The 17,756-nt window shown below is 37.1% G+C and overlaps 1 protein-coding gene across 1 annotated transcript in view; it reads right to left on the bottom strand.

Annotated features, from left to right (window-relative positions):
• The window catches only part of SYTL4 (synaptotagmin like 4), a 76,647-nt gene that overhangs the window by 48,977 nt on the left and 9,914 nt on the right, over nucleotides 1–17,756 (bottom strand). The window lies entirely within an intron of this gene.

Below are 17,756 nucleotides of genomic sequence, written 5' to 3' on the forward strand. Positions count from 1 at the left end.
CTTTGATTTTTCAAGAAGAAACACTTATTCATGACTCTGCCAAAGGGTTGGGTCTTTCAACATAAGTCTGGAAAGAGCACAGAACAGCTGAGTCAAATTCCCCCTCCACCAAAGTGTATCCTCAATCATCCAATTTTCAATTGTTTTAATGTTCTCAAGTAACAAGTCTATTAAGCCAAATAATCAGACAGCTGGTCTCTATAGTGGAGAAAACCACACAGGGACCTCTGCCAGTTGAAACCCATTTCCCCTTTCCTGACCAGCATCCATGTTCCCAGGATGCAGTCAGCTTTCTGCTACACTTCAAAACTGCTGTCACCTACTCTATCTCCCAAAGTCCTTATTGCTAACACTACCTCAAGAATATCTTCACCTATTTCACGCACATTTGTTGAGAACTCAATCACAGGTATTGGGCAACATGCTGGGGATACAGAGATAAGTAAGGCACAGTTCTTGTCTTTAAGAAGGTCACAGAGTAGTAGGGGGAGACAGATACATAGCACAGTGTACTAAGTGCTATTAAAGGGATAATAAATTGTTATGGGAACTTACAGAAGGGAGTAACTAGTTCTATCTTGCCTAGAGAGGGAAGAGAGAGAACTATACATGTGGAAGGTTTTACAGAGCAGGTGGATTTTACCTTATAGAACAGAGTATATGTTTGTTGGTTGGGGAGAACGGTAGGAAATACAGGTTGGAACCAGATTATGTAGCTCTCAAATACTCTTAAAAATTAAGAATTTAAAAACTGATGACATAGACAATAGAAATCCATTGAGCATCTTTGTTGTTGCTTTGTTTTTGATATTGGGAAATGACATACTCAAATCTGTTTTACAAAGATCACTCCAGCTATAGTATGGAAGACTGATTCAAAAGAAAAATTGAAGTACAGTTAGTAACACATTGTAAAATATGCATACTCCTTAGGCAAGCAATACCACATCTAAGAACCTACCCAATAGAAATAGTCACATAAATGTGTATGCAAGGTAAACGTACAAGAAAGTTACTGCAATATTATTTGTAAGAGCAAAAAGAAGTTCTTTAACAGAGAAATCATTAAACAAAACAATACTTCCATATGATAGCATACTATGTATCCATTTTAAAAATGTGGTAGATCTGTATGAAAATATGTTCCTGAGTGGGAAAAAAAAGTCATTTCAGGACTGCACTTGAATGATCTCTCTGGTAAAGTATTTATCTATACATTTGTATATGCAAAGAAAAAGGTCTAGAACAAAACCCATTATTATTGGTTTCTCTTGGGAAGCAGAACTGCAAGGGGGCAACTTTTACTTTTTACTTTACATAGTTCTGGTTTTTTTTTTTACAAACATGTCTTACTTTTAAATTTCAAAAAAGAAAAAAATTCAAAGGAGACAGGGGGATTATTATAATAATCCAGACAAAAAGACAATCTAGGTTTACTTAACTATGCTTGTAACCAATTAGGCAGAGTCACTGTATTTCTGTCATCCTCTGGTTTCTCATCTACGAAATGACCTACCTCTCAAGCTTGTCAAGAAAATTAAATAATGTGTGTTAAAGGTCCCATCACAATGTTTGGAACACACGTTTGGAGTACACGTACTCACTGAATCTGCTGCAGGGCAGGCCTAAACCAGAACAGGAAGACAAAAGAACACAGAATAGGTTTGAGAAGTAGAACTGACAGAATGGAGTGACTGATTGAGTGGAGAGGATGAAGAAGGTGAAGGCAAAGATGCCTACTGTGTATGTCAAGGTTAAACAACTGACTAGTAACAGTCCTGACAGTGATAAGGGCTGTAAGAGAAGAAACAGGTGTGGAAATAAGGTAAGAAGTTTCATTTCAGTCATATTGAGTTTGTGCTGCATACTGGATATCCAGATAATTAGGTTCTGGAAGTAATTGGAGGCATAAAACTGTACCTCAGGAAGAGAGACTGCATCTGAAAATATAGATTTGGTTGTCATGAGAGTCAAACAGCCCAGGATGGACAGAGCATGAGAAATGAAATGAGGATCATACTTACCTTCTCTGCTCTCCCTTGAAACTACACAACAAGCACTTGTCACTTTTTAAAACTAATTATCGACAATACAATAGAGAGTATAAACAACACAGCAAAGTAACAGAGGTTCCAGAAATCTCAATATTTTCTTGACTTCACTATTTCTTGGTCTTTATTGAACTATAAGATGCTAAGCCTCTTTCATAGGCCCTTTCTTAGGTAGTCTTGAGGAAATATTCTTAATTCTTATCCCTGAGGAGAATATATACTCTCCATGAGAACAAGGACTTTTTCAATATTCTTCTATGTATCTGGCCCAGCACTTAACACTGTATTTGGCACATTGTGTTGCATATGCCACCACTACTGTTGATCATCGTCACTATCATCATCACCCCAACAGTTCCGTTTATTGAGAATTTATTACATGCCAGGCAACAAGTACTTTACATATATTAACTAATTTAATCCTCACAACAACCCCAAGAATGAGTACTATTATTATCCACATTTTATAGATGAGGACTCAGGAGAGGTTAGGTTAACTTGCCCAAGAATAAACAGAAAGTAATTGCAGTTGCTGGGATTCAAGCCCAGGCAATCAGATTCTAGAGCTAGTGCTCTATTGGCTCTGTCCAGGCAGGATCGCGGCCAAAGCAATTATAAAATAAGCAATTATAAAATATTGAACAGAGCAATCAAAAGCATTGTGGAAATGAATTCCCATATGTGTGATTATGGCTGAAGAACTGGCAAAAAATCAGCGGCTCCTAGATAAAATAGGTATCACCAACTGTCTGTCAATTAAAGACCAAGAATGGCACAGGCATACTGGAAATGAGAGCAAAACCAGATTTATTAGAAAATTGATGTTTGTGGAGAGGCAGCAGAGTTCTGTGATGAGACAAGCACATTGGCACAATAATGAGACCGAGTAATAGTAAAAGCCAAGGAAGTAACAGCATCATTGAGGAAACAAAGACAGCACCATAACAAAATGGAACTGCTAATACTGTACATCTTCCCTTTATTTTTCACTCATGGACTTGACCAACCAGAATTGCCCCACTCTGGAATCTTAAATTCAAGAATCCCTACTTTTCAATTACAGCTTACTCCCACTACACCTGTTCTTCAACCTCATCAAGACCACAGTCTCTTGAGCCCACCCTCCATTTTCTCTTGGTCTACTTGCCTCCTGTTGATCTATCTTCCTTCCCTACCCATCCTGGACTCCAGATGGCTCAACATTTGAACCACTCTCACCAATATCTTCCATATTCATGCACCTTCATCTCTCTGCAGCAACTGTCCATCAAAATTCCAAACCTGTACCAATGCTATAGTAGTCTGCCTTTTCTGCTCCTATACCCAGGTCCTACATAATTCCTGGTCTACAATCTCAGCTGGACCCTCACTGTCACCCATAAGTCTTTTTACATACCTTTAGTTCAGTTCCCTTACCTAGTCCTTTCAGGTTCTATTTTAAGCCTTCATTCATCTCACATCCCCACTTCCCTTTCCCCTAGTTCCCATCAGACATCCTTGTTTCACCCTTGTAAAAAAAAAAAAAAAACGTTTTTAGAATCCATCAGCCATGACCTCCATCAGCTCCCTGCCTCCTCTCCCCCATCACTTGCCAATGTGACTCCTTTTAGAAAAGCCACATCCCACCCCCAACCCCACCTTGGACCATAGGTTGCTATTCCCAATGTTAACCCTGTTACTAGCCAGCTCACTTGAGATGCAATCTTGCAGAGTCAGTAGTGGGGAAAATAAAACAGAATAAGAAAAAAAATTTTTAAGGCAAGGAGAAAAAGCATAGAAAAACTGAAACAAATAGAAAGCAAAACATAAGATGGTAAAAACAAGCTCCAACATCTCAACAAACAAAAAATATATGAGTAAAACTCATCCTTTTAAATACAGAGGTTAACAGACTATATAAAATTTAAGAATCCAGGTATGTGCCATTTCATGAGGGACATATCTATAACATAAAGATCAGGAAGGACTGAAAGTAAAAAAGATGGAAAAAATATACCAGATAAATGTAAACCTAAATAAAGTTGAGGTAGTTATATTAATATCTAAAAAATAAAACTTCAAAATAATAAAAGCATTATATAAAAGATAAGACCACTACATAGAATAAAAAAACCTAGTATGTTTTATTAATAGGCACTAATAAAACACCTCCAAATATATAAAGGAAGATTATGTACAACTAGAGAGAGAAATTGAAAAATGGACCATCAAAATGGGAGATTATATAAAATAAGCTACAAGGATACAACACAGGGAATATAGCTAATATTTCACAATAACTATAAATGTAACCTTTAATAACTGTGAATCAGTATAGTGTACACCTGTAACTTACATAATATTGTACATTAACTATACTTCAATTAAAAAAGGAAAAAAAATGATGTAATCTATGTAAATTATCTAGCACTATACCGATAACTGTAGTCAACAAATAAAATAGTCTAGAATTTGTTAAAAAAAAAAGGGGGGGGAGATTAACATACTTCTTTCAATTATTAATAGTAAAAGCAAAAAAATAAAGTACAAGCAGATAAAATATTACTAAGTATACAGACAAGTTGAACAAAATAAGCTTGATTTAATGGCCATATGTAGAATTCTATATCCAATTGGAAATCATATTCTTTTTAAGCACATATGGAACATCTACCAACCCCCCACCACCAAATGACCATGTACTAGGTTATAATGCAAGTCTCAGTAAATTTCAAAGAAACCATTCTCATACAGACCACGGTCTCTGACCTCAAGGAAATTAAATATGAAATCAATAACAAAAGATAATTTTTAATCCTGATACTTTCAGAAATTTAAAGATACTTCTTAATAACTCATATGCCAAAGAAGAAATCATAACTTCATAATTGTACTAAATCTATCATTAACATCTTAAAGAAGAAACTTGCTGCCTGCCTCACCACCACCACCACCAGGCCCATACCATATGGTAGAATGTTTTCTAGACATTCAAAAAGGAAAACATGGGATAGAAACACTTCTTTTATATGCAATGAGTTAAGTGATATATTTTTATGGTAAATGGCACATCACGTTTTGAAAAATGTAACTCAGAAAAATAATAGGGGCACAAATAAGAAAACCAGACAGATTTGTGGTTAGAAAACCTGTCACTTTTCATATTCTCCCAATTGACGGATACAGCACTAGGATTTAATGGCAAAACCAAAGCCCAAGAAAACTCGTTAAGGCCCTTCACTGAAATTCAGTCAGAGGTATATAGTCAAAAGGGTAAGGATTATCTACTGAGAAGACCACAGCTCAGATAACATGAATGTCCGAACCCAAGCTCTGATGGACAATTTGTTCCATGTTAGTCGTGGGGTGTCAAGACTCGAATGAAATGTCTTAATATAGCATCCTTGTGGGGCCCTCATGCCCACAAGAAGATATTTTAGAAAAGATGGTTTGTTGAGTTAGAAAATTACATATATTTATTGCTCAGGATATTTTAATGCAAATACTTACAAAGGCAAGAGGGAACTGAAAAATCTACCATCAGAATGGGAGGTTAATATACCTCTGTCTACTGATAGCACAAGCAGATAAAAACAGTATATATAGACAACTTGAACAACACAATAATCTTGATATAATTGTAGAACACGTGAACATGTGTAGAATTATTTATCCAAATGGATATATCCATTTTATACCCTAATCTTGTAGATTAAGAGATAATAATAATTAATAAATGAACATTAACACCAACACTAACACAGCTAGTTTTCAAGAAGGGGTGAGGGGAGCTCTCTCAAATTATCTTAAATTCTGAAGACCAGTTCAACAGAGCAGCGATATTTATTAGTTATATGACCTTGGGCAAGGGCCTAAAATATAAAAAAGATTATCAAAGATATAGAAGTCCTTGTAACAACAGTACTTGACTTTAAAATCATTGTGGTGTCCCCAAAATGGAAACTGGTGTGAATTAGAAAAACATCAAATAATGTCCCTGCACTGGGCAGCAAATAAAACATATTTTTCCATGTTTAATTTGCTGGGCACACTGGTAACCTTCCCTCTCCCAAACATGCAATGCACATATAAATGTGAAGATGGTAATACTTATGCTCAAACTAGAAACTTCCACCAGATGTGGCCTTCTTGAAGGGAGGCACTGTATCTGGACTTCATACCCCCAAGAGCTTACTTGGCATAGTGTCTGATACACAATATGAGTTCAATAAACGCTTACTGAATGTCTTCACCAAGAAATCTATTTGTATTTATATGTTTAAACTTAAACTCACAGAAACTGAAGAGTGGTACTAGAGCTGAGAGCAAAGTATTTTTATTTTCCTCAGGCAGACTGGTGTCATGGTTAGAAGCATGGCCTCTGGACTCAGACTGCCTGAATTTGAATCCCGGCTTCATCAATTACTAGCTGAGTGACCTTGGGCAATGACTAAACCTCTCAGTGCTTCAATTTCCTCATTTGTAAAAGGAAGATAATAACTATACCTACCACCTTGGGCTTGTTATAAAGATTCAATGAATTTTTTAAATATGTAGTGTTTAAAGTAATGTAAACACAGAGAGTGCACTCCAAGTTTTAGCTATTTTTATTTTTGTCAGTTTTTATATGTGCATTTGTGTTTTAAGATGTGACTGGGTCTTACAAAGTGACATTTATTTTCTATTAAAGAATACAGATGAAGTGTGAGGTAAACTGCATCTAGACACCATTTAAAGTTTCAGGCATTTTTTTTAAGTGAGAAACTATGCTGACAACTTTAGAGGTGACAGTGAATTCCAGAAATATTGACCCATGCTCAAGGGCACAAAGGCTGAATTGGTATTTAATTAGTCCTCTAAACCCACAAGTAATAATGATGTGCTGGTTTTGCACATAAATTCTATTCCATTATCAGTCATGTCCCACTTAAGTGATATGACAAAAGCATTTTGCTGTTTGGACCAACGGCAATGGACAATTTTGGTTTATACCTCACTGAAAATGAAAAAGTAAACCAGTGTCTTTCAAAGGATATTAGTTTAACCAAGAAACCCTGAATCAAACTGCTATTATTAAGCAAATGATAGTATGTTTTACACAGAAACTGATGAGTGATATGAAAAGATCTGCATCACTGCATGTCAGATTCTGTATACTTTTGAACAGATATTTAGAACTGATCTACCTATGTCAAGAAACATGATGGTATGCACATTTTTGAAAAATTAGAATTGAAATTGGGCTACAAATTATAATTGGTCATGAAAATTTGGGATTATAAAATGTCAGTGGCCTTCTATTTCTGGCCAAGAATGGATGGATTTTTACCCTGCCTGGACCCCCCACCCCCCAAAATGGATAAAATACATAAAACAATGGTGATTTTCAAGACACTGAATATCAGGCAATGGAGGACTGTGATCCTTGGGAAATAGGAAACAAATAGGGTGAGCCCTCTGATTTTCCAGGCTCACTGTCTTGAGAGAGTTTCCAGGCCATGGTGCAGGGAGGACGAATACAGGCAGAGCTTGGTGAACTCCCCGAGTGGAGGTGACAGAGCTAAAAGTCTGGCTAGGGTTCATAGGACAGAGTACCTGAGAGAGCCACACAGAGTGAGGTCTTCAGAGACCTGCAGAGGGTCTCCCTCAAGTATTCAGCAAAGGACTGATCAGCACATGGCATGCCTGTGAGGAAATTACCCTAGGCCAGAGAAAGAACTCCAGCTGAAAGGATTCAAAAGAACAGTGCCTGTCACTCACACATGACCAGGAGTAGTGCCTGTTCCACCAGTCAAACTGGAAAACCTCATGATTCACAGGGCACTGGGCAGAGTACTCAGAAGGGTCTTGCCTACATAATGGGAAATAATGAGCCCTAGACTGTGCACTGCTTTGGTCCTGCCTAACAAATCTAAACAGAACCTGAAAGGATCAATCTCTTTCAAGTAATTCAAGTGCATCCCAGAACAGAGCTCAAGCTTATTTCTAGTAATATAAAAATATGCAGCACCCAACAAGGGAAAACTTACAATATCTAGTACCCAATAAAAAATAAACAGGCATGCAAAAAAGCAAGAAAATACATGCACAATGAGAAGAAAAATTTATCAAAAACTGACCAAGAACTAACACAAATGTTAGAATTAGCAAAGTCATTAAAACAATTATTATAACTGTATTCCATATTTCAAAAAGTTCAATAAAGACATGAAAGGTGTTAAAAAGACCCAAACCAAACCTAGAGATTAAAACACAATGTCTGAGATGAAAAATACACAGAATTGGATTAACAGCAGATTACACATTTCAGTAGAAAACATTATTGAACTTGAAGACAGCAATAGAAGCTATCCAAATGAAACAGAAAGAAAAATTACTGAAGAAAAAGAACAGAGCATTAATGAGCTATGGAACAAGTTTAAGCTGCCTAATATGTGTGTCATTGGAGTCACCAAAGGAAATGGGGGCACTGAAAAAATATTTGAGAAAATACTGGCCCAAATTTTTTTCTAAATTTGATGAACACTATGAATCCACAGATCCAAGAAGCTCAATGAACTTCATGCACAAGAAACAGAAAGAAAACTGCAGCACATGGCACAGCATAGTCAAAATTTTTAAAACCAGAGATAATGAGAAAATCTTAAAAGCAGCCAGCAGGTGGGAGGTGGGAGGGAAACAACACATTAGATACAGAAGAACAAAGATAATGATGAAAGCAAATTTACCATTGGAAACAATGCAAATGAGAAGACAGTGGAACATCTCTAAAATACTGAAAGAAAAATACCTGTCAACCTAGAATTCTAAACCCAGTGTCATTCAAAAACAGAGGTGAAATAAAGACTTTTTCAAACATGCAAAAATTGAAAGAATTAATCACGAGCAGACCTGCAACTATAAAAAATGTTAAAGGAAGTCCTTCAGGCAGAAGAAAAATAATACCAGATACAAATAATAGAAATATGGGTCTATAAAAAGTAATGAAGAACACATGCTATAGTAAATATGTGGGTAAAAATATTATTTTCTTATTTAAATTTCCTTTAAAAATATAATTGACTCCTTAAAGCAAAAAATTAGAAAACAATATATTGTGAGGTTCAAAACATATGCAGAACCAAGTTAGAAGACTTACACAATCTGTTTTCAAGACATTATAAACCTACAGTAATCAAGGGAGTGTGGTAGTGGCATACAGATAGACACTGGAAGAGAACAGAGTCCAGAAATAAATCCTTATGTTTATAGTCATTTGATTTTTGAAAAAGATGCAAGGGAATTCAGTGGAGAAATGATAGTCTTTTCAACAAGTGGTGCTGGGAAAACTGGATATCCATATGCAAAAAAAGTAAAGATTTCTTAGATATGACACCTAAAACATGATCCAGAACTTGCTAAAATAGACTTTATTAAAACTAAAAACTCTGTGCTTTGAAAGATGTTAATAAGAAAATAAAAAGACAAACTATATACACTGGAAGAATATATTTGCAAATAGTACATCTGACAAAGACTTGTATCCAGAACATACAAAGAACTCTCAAAACTCTATAATTAAAAAAAAAAACTAAAAATTTTAAATGAACCAAAAATTTAAGCAAATGCATCACCAAAGAAGATATATAAATAACAAATAAGCACCTGAAAAAATGTTCAACATCATTAATCATTAGGGAGATGCAAACTAAACTCACAATGAAATACCACTATGCACTTACCAGAACAGCTAAAATTAAAAGTGTAACAAATGTTGGCCAAGATTTGAAGCAACTGGAACTCTCGCACACTGCAATGGGAATGCAAAATGATACAACCACACTGGAAAACATTTTAGTAGTTTCTCAAAAAGTTAAACATATATCTCCCATATGACCTAGACTTTCCATTTCTAGGTATTAACCCAAGAAAAGCAAGAGTATATGTCCATGCAAAGACTTGCATGTGAATGATAGTAATAGCATTATTTATAATAGTCAAAAACTGGAAACAACCCAAATGCCCATTAAGAGGTGAATGGATTTTTTTTAATTGTGGTATATCCATATAATGGAATACTGCTCAGCAACAGAAAGGAATGAACTACTGACACACACAGCAATATGGATGAATCTCAAAATAATTACGCTAACTGAAAAAAATCAGACAAAAAAGAACACACAGTAGTACATGATTTCATTTATATAAAACTCTAGAAAATGCAAATTAATCTATAGTGACAGAAAACAGATCAGTGGTTGTGGGAAAAGAGGGATATAATACAAACAGGAAGGAAGGATTACAAAATGGCATAAGGAAACTTTTGAAGGTAATAGATATGTTTACTTTCTTGATTTTGGTAATGGTTTCATGGGTATAGAGAGATGTCAAAATTTATCAACTTGTATAATTTAAATATGCACAGTTTATTGTATGCAAATTATAACTCAGTAAAGTTGCTTTTTAAAGTTTTAAGATTAAATGTAACTAAACCTTGCAATCAGCAGTTTTACACTCCTAGAATACCTATAAGGCAGTAGCAGACTTTAAATGCATTCAAACAGTAAACTGTTTTACATCAAAGGGGCTTTTTATAAAGAATAAATAATACAGAGTAGATATGAAAATGTTTCTATTATTATTTTTGTTTCTTAAAAGATGTACTTCATCGTCTAACTCTTCCAAATGAAGAAGTTCCACGAGTTTTGAACCATTTGTTAAAAATGGGAAAAGACAGCATGCTGAGAGCTGAGAAGATGGAACAGCAACAAAACGTTTGTATAATTGTTACCTGAAACTACAATATGTGTATTGTTATTTAGTAAGTGCATCCAACAATGCACTTTTTTATTTTTAGATTTATATGTTTTGTGAGGTATCCTTTACTCAGCTACAACAGTCATTAAAATCAAGTATAAAAATAAACAACTTAGAATCAGACCTTCAGGTAGCTGTATCATAAACCAAGATTTTGTTTAAACGAAGCGCACAATGTCACTGCTCTCATCGAAATGAGAGCAAAGGTTGTCACACTATTAATAAATATTAAAATAATCTAAAAAGCGTTCGTTTCATCTCATATCCTTCTTTATTTCTATTTTTGTAAATGCTTTATAATATATAATATTAGGACAGTGGCAAATATATAGTTTGTAAATAAATATGTGTATATTGGGGTGATTGAAATTTTTGGTAGTAAGGGAGAGTGATCAAAAAAGTTGGGAAATGCTTTGCTTAAAGAAGGGTGAAGGGAAATCATTCTTATGAATTGACATGTATTATTGTGATTCTGCTTGCATATAGTTATATGTTAATTAGGAAAGAATAAATCATTCTGATGACTGTAATATAGTTGGCCTGATGCAAGTAGGGCAACTTAATGAATAAGGATTTGTGCTGCCATAAGGTACATTCCAAAGTGGACTCTATTAACTAATTGTGACCAAGGCAATTATAGTGTCTGAAGCAGACCAATCTAGCACTGTCAGAATTAATACCTATTACGTGTGTGGGTTTCTAAAACATGAATGAAGCATAGCTAGCAAAATCCAGCCCACTTTGGGAAAAAAAAAACTAATTATTTGAAAATCTAAAGGTAAAAGAGAGTGGATCTTAGAGCATAGAAAAATGAAACCAAAACAGGTTATGTGGTGAGTCTGCAGAACTCAAAACAAACAAACAAACAAACAAAAGAACTCCATGTAGTAAAGAAAGCTTCCAGGGATGCAGGGCTTCCCTAAATCCCCTTGTTTGGATCCAGCCACCTATGCACAAAGGCACCAACTGAGAACATCGTTTTGGTTGGTAACCAGCTGAGTGAGCATGCAACATTGCTTATAGTCAACAAAATGTTTACATTGAGATACTGTGTTGGTTATTTTATCAATTGTCCCTTTCAACTCCCATCTCCTCAAGTCCCTTCTGGATCCTAGATTAAATAATGTAAATGTATCTGGTCCCAAAGATTCTTCTGTGAGACCTCCCTCTCCTGTGCTGGTAGTTATCTCTGAATGTCTGTGTGATTTCAGGCCTTCAAAATCCTACTTCTTCCCCTGACCTGGAGCTCTGCATTCTGCACTGTTTACAGAATGCTCACTAGTTAAGAGGGCCAACTATGTGCTAAGTGCTGTGCTAGCTGGCTAAGGACAAAACAATGCAGAGTACCTGCCCACAAAGAACACACAGTCTATCGAAGGAGATAGTTAAATAATCATAAAAGAACATGGTAATCAAAGAAATATACACACAGGGTATTATGGGAATGCTAAGGTGGTACACCTATTCCAGCTTGGGGAAAGGGGACTAGAAAGAAACACCAACAGTGGCACATGAACTAGCTGTAAATAATGTCTACCAGTTAGTTAACCAGGTAGAGGGCACAGCATTTACAAAAGCAAAAGCATGGAGGCACAAAGCAATCCGGTATAGGCAAGGAGTGCACTGATACTGTATATCAAATTGTAAGGAAGGATGTGGAAGAGGTAGGTGGGGATCAAAGGAGGAGCTTGATATGCTATGCTCAGAAACATGGATAATTAGCCTTTGACCATGGGAACGACTGAGGACTTTTAGGGAAGGCAAGGACTCATTAGATCACTCTGACAGTTTTTCAGAATATAGATTTGAGGAGGCTCTGGTATAAATCCAGGGGGAAGATAATGAGAGCCCTAAATAGAGGGCAATGGTAGTAGAGATGAAAAGGGGCATACTGAAGAATTAACACTGGTGTAAAATCTGCAGGACCTGTGAATATTCTGTAACACAGAACAGTCTCTTCTACTAGGACTTGGAGTTCTGATGTGCTAGATTTCTTTTTTTTTAATTAATTAATTATTTTATTTTTGGCTGCATTGGGTCTTCATTGCTGCGTGCGGGCTTTCTCTAGTTGCAACAAGTGGGGGCTACTCTTCATTGCAGTGTGCAGGCTTCTCATTGCGGTGACATTTCTTGTTGTGGAGCACGAGCTCTAGGCACACAGGATTCAGTAGTTGTGGCACGCGGGCTCAGTAGTTGTGGCTTGCGGGCTCTATAGCTCAGGCTCAGTAGTTGTGGCACACGGGCTCAGTTGCTCCGCGGCATGTGGGATCTTCCCGGACCGGGGCTCGAACCCATGTCCCCTGCATTGGCAGGCGGATTCTTAACCACTGTGCCACCAGGGAAGTTCCAATGATGTGCTACATTTCTAATTAAGAGCAGTATGGCATAGAAAAGTACCTACAAGCACTGGGTCTGGAGCCAGGTTCCAAGCACAGCTTCACTACTTTTTAGCTGTGTGACCTTGGGCCAGTTACTCAACCTCCCTGAGTCTCAGTTTCCCAATCTGTAAAAATGGTGATTAATAATAACAGCTCTTGCTTAAGGCTGTGAGGATTCAAATATATGTCATGATTAAAGGGCATAGCATAGTGCCTGGTCTAGAATAAGCAATCAATTTTGGTAGCTGTTTAATTTTATTAACCATATGCTTTAGAAAATATATGAGCAAATTGCAGTTTTGAAATCTTACTATGAAATTTGAGAAATCGAATCAGTATTCTTGCCCAGATGGAAAGTCACCTCTCTGCAGGGAGGTAGCTGACAAGCGTAAATATTAAGCAAATATTAGTAATTAGATATGATCAGTTTAAAAGATATTTATTTATACACTGTTCCAGACAGAGTTTAAAGTGACTCACAGAGATGCATAAAACATAACAAAATAGCATAAATTTAAAAACTAGGATCAAAAAGAAGAAAAGCAAGAGTGGAGACAAAATAGAGGTGTGAGAATCAAGGCTACAAAACAAAAGGGCAACTGAGGCTTCCCAGTGGTCAGCTGGGGTCCAGGCCCCCGCAAGCCCACCCATGGGAGCAAATCTACAACTCAGACAACATACCCAGGCCTGCCCGCACTGGGGTCCTTTCTCAAAAGCGTTATGGTAGCCAAGGTGTTTTTCATTTTCCCCTAACAATGAGAAATGTATAATAGCTCTCAATTTTACAAGATTCTGATTTTGGGTTTGCAGTAAGGTTCTCTTGCCCCCCACAATCCTTTCCAAAATAGGTTCTGCAAATGTGGAGTTTGCATGTACTGAGGCATTTTGCAGTTTTACCTCCTTTTAATATATCTACCAACTGATGAAGATGAAGAAGAAGAAGAAAGGAAGAAGAAAGCAGCTAACATTTCTATAATGTTTACTATGTACCAAGCACTTTTCTAAGCACTTTACATACATGGAGTCATTTAGTCTCACAATCATATTATGAGGTAGGTACTATTATTATAATTCTTTGCAAATGAGGAAAGTGAGACACCCATCGAGCAAATAACTTGCCCAAGGTCATATGCCCTAAAAGGAACAGTCTGGTTTTTGAGCCCAGGCAGTCTGATTCCAGAGTCTGAGCTCTTTATGCTATAGGGTCTCTTCATATTCTGATAATACTGCTTGTACATGGTAATATTTGGAAAAGGGGACATCCTTCCCACAGGAGCTGGAGGTACAGTTTTTTAAAAGTCCTCAGCTAATATCAGATGAACGTTTGAAAGGCCAGTGGTCCAGCTTACTTTACCTTACCTTCTTACCCCTGACCTCCCCACACAATAACGTGCACCAGGCTCAGAGCAACTCTACACATGGGAAAGGACCCATTCTCCTCATCCAGGACACCCCTTCTAAATGATGGTAGGAGTATATACGGGGGGAGTAACTAAAATATAATCTCTTTTGTTAGCTCTTAGAAACACAGATGGGGACAGTTTCCTCCAGATTGAATCCACATGGTTACCTTTCAATACCACCAAATTCTGTTCATAAACAGTTTGAAGAAATTCCCACTTAAAATAATATATATTAATACTTCTCTAAAGTAAGTGCCAGAGGGAAGTGGGATGTCTTAAAACATATACATTTCTCCTGCAGAGTGGTTATTTTGATACATGGAAATGTGGTCTTATTTTCATGATTTCACACTTTTCCTGCTCCTCAGCAATTCCAGGCGTCTTAAACCTACCACCGATCCTAGAAGGCAGATCTCCATAAACGTGGTACATAGAAGTAAGTAGAAAACAAGACCATGTGTCTAAACACTCCCCTCAGCAACAGGAGAAATGCATTTATTAAGACAAATCCCATTTGGCTTTCCAGCTTGCAAGATGTACACTTCTTAGAAGCTTCCTCTCACAGGAGCCAGACAGGCTCACTAGAACCCCATGAGGTTAATGGGGAGAAGGATGGCCAGTTCATCCCCTCCCCTGCCCAAGTCACTTTCCTTAACAGCCCAAAAGCTTTTTTAAAAAGATAAAAAATCCACAACTAAAAGAACAGAATGCTTTAAAATCCAGGTTTATATGCATAAAACGCTTTATTTTTAAGTCTGGTGATAGCCGACACATTGTCATTTTTCAATAAGCCTCATCACCCTGTGAAACTCCATTACCTTTCCTTAGTCAACAAGCTTTGATAAACCAGCATCCCCCCAGGGAAAACCCTCTTCTCCTGCCTGGGTCACAGATGGTGGGGATTTCTAAACTGAACTCTAGCTAGCATCTAATTCTTTCTTGTAGGCCACATCACCTAAAAATCACTCACACAGTCCCCTTAAATAAGAAATCACGATGGTTCATGACTAATCCAGCCCATGTTCACACATAACTGTGATTTCATGCATTTGGTTTCTTTTTTAATTTTAGGGATGCTGTGATCTAGCTATGGACACAGAAACCTTAAACACAGTGAAATAACCTGCAGTTGAACTTAAATTGAACTATATATACGGCAGATAATTTTAAGGTGTTATTTAAGGGCTGTAAGACATAAAATAAATGCTAATTTCTTTCAAATAAAACATTAATAAATGTATACATGAGTATATGTACACAAAAGAGTAGGTAAAAATTGGAGAATATAAAATAAAGATAAAGTGTTAACATACAAGCTCTCTTTCCCTCCTAAGCTGCTTAACCATAATTACTTGACACATTACATCAAATCCCTAGAACAAGGTTAGTACATGTATTATCAACATCTGGTCTATAGCTAGAAGCAATGTCCTAATATTAAAAAAAATACTGAAGTATTAAAAAAAATTTTAAACTGCTAAAATGTTCAAATTGCATGTTTTATATATTTGTTTTGTCTTCAATTCTGACATAGCATATAAAAGTACCTTTAAAAGTTCTAAGCGGGGAAGATATATGAATTTTTGTAATTCAGTTAATATAACTTACAATAAATCAAGGCACTCAAAATGTCTAGATGGACTTTCCTAGCCCCACATGCATAAACATGTGACCTTAGTATTACACATTCAGTAATCAGCATATCAATGAGGATGCCCTTTTATTTTATAAAAATTAATAATCTCCCCCACTAGATAATAAATTGTTTGAGAGAAGGGACTTTGTTTTGTTCACTTCTGTACCCTTCAGTGCCAAGAGTGCTGTCTGGCACATAATATGCACACAATAAATATTTGTTGAATGAATGAGCTGGCATCAAAAATACTATATATCGGGCTTCCCTGGTGGCGCAGTGGTTGAGAGTCCACCTGCCGATGCAGGGGACGCGGGTTCGTGCCCCGGTCTGGGAAGATCCCACATGCCGCGGAGCGGCTGGGCCCGTGAGCCATGGCTGCTGAGCCTGTGCGTCCGGAGACTGTGCTCCACAACGGGAGAGGCCACAGCAGTGAGAGGCCCGCATACCGCAAAAAAAAAAAAAAAAAAAAAAAATACTATATATCATACTCAGCCACACCCAAGAACTTATCACCCAGGACTTCTCCACATTTGATATCATTAATTCAAATATCCCACTCTTAACTACAATCCCCTGTCCTTCTGGCCTGTTCACTCAATGACCGCCCCCAGCCCTATACCAGTTCTCAGACCTCATAGCAGGGAAGTAGTCCTCCATAGACCTTTCACTCCCACCCTGTCAGCTCCTTCCTGTCTTCACTTCCTTTCCTAGACAGTTTGGATTCTATTGTTTCAACTGCAATCTTGTCAATATCCTCAATAACCCATTTTCATTGCAAATATCTAACAAAAACGTAACCCTAGGAGAGCCCAACTGTTGTGCGTTATGCCTGCACTGGGACTACTGATATCTACTGAAGAAAATAATCACAATCTGGTAGATTATGATCAATATGAATTCTTGGTTGCCAAGCTCACTTCAACACTGCCTGACACTCCAGCTATGCTTCCCTAGTCCTAGCTTGCTCTCCTGCTCACCACAGTATTTCAAACCTTCCTCAAGCACCTCAATACTCCAACCGAAACCCTGCTCCACTTCAACCCCTGCTCTAAGAGGATGACCTTTCCTCTTCCATCATAGGGAAATATAAACACTCTCAGACAAGTTCCTGCCACCAAATCTATAAATCTATTTTCATCTATATCTGTTCACTTTTTGTTCTTCCCAACTGTAATGTCCTTCCTCTTGTTTAAGGGTAATCTCTCCATTTCATTCTGGATCCTCTCCCATCTGGCATGAGGACTTTACTCGGTAAGGACTTTGCTCTATCAATTACCTCTTCCTTCCCATCAGCCTTTAAAGACATCTAAGTCCTCCTAAATTTAAAAAAAAAGAAGAAGAAAAGAAAAAATTTCTCTGGATCTCAACCCTTCCCCTACTACCACCCTTTCCTTGCTCTTCAGAGCCAAATTTCTCTAAGGAATTGTCTATATCCACTGCCTCCACTTCCTCATATCCCCAAACATTTCTCAGCCCACCAAAGTCTAGAATTCCTCCCTCCACTCCCCTGAAA

The sequence above is a fragment of the Leucopleurus acutus genome (genome assembly GCF_964270905.1).
Source record: "Leucopleurus acutus genome assembly, chromosome: X".
Lineage (NCBI taxonomy): Eukaryota > Metazoa > Chordata > Mammalia > Artiodactyla > Delphinidae > Leucopleurus > Leucopleurus acutus.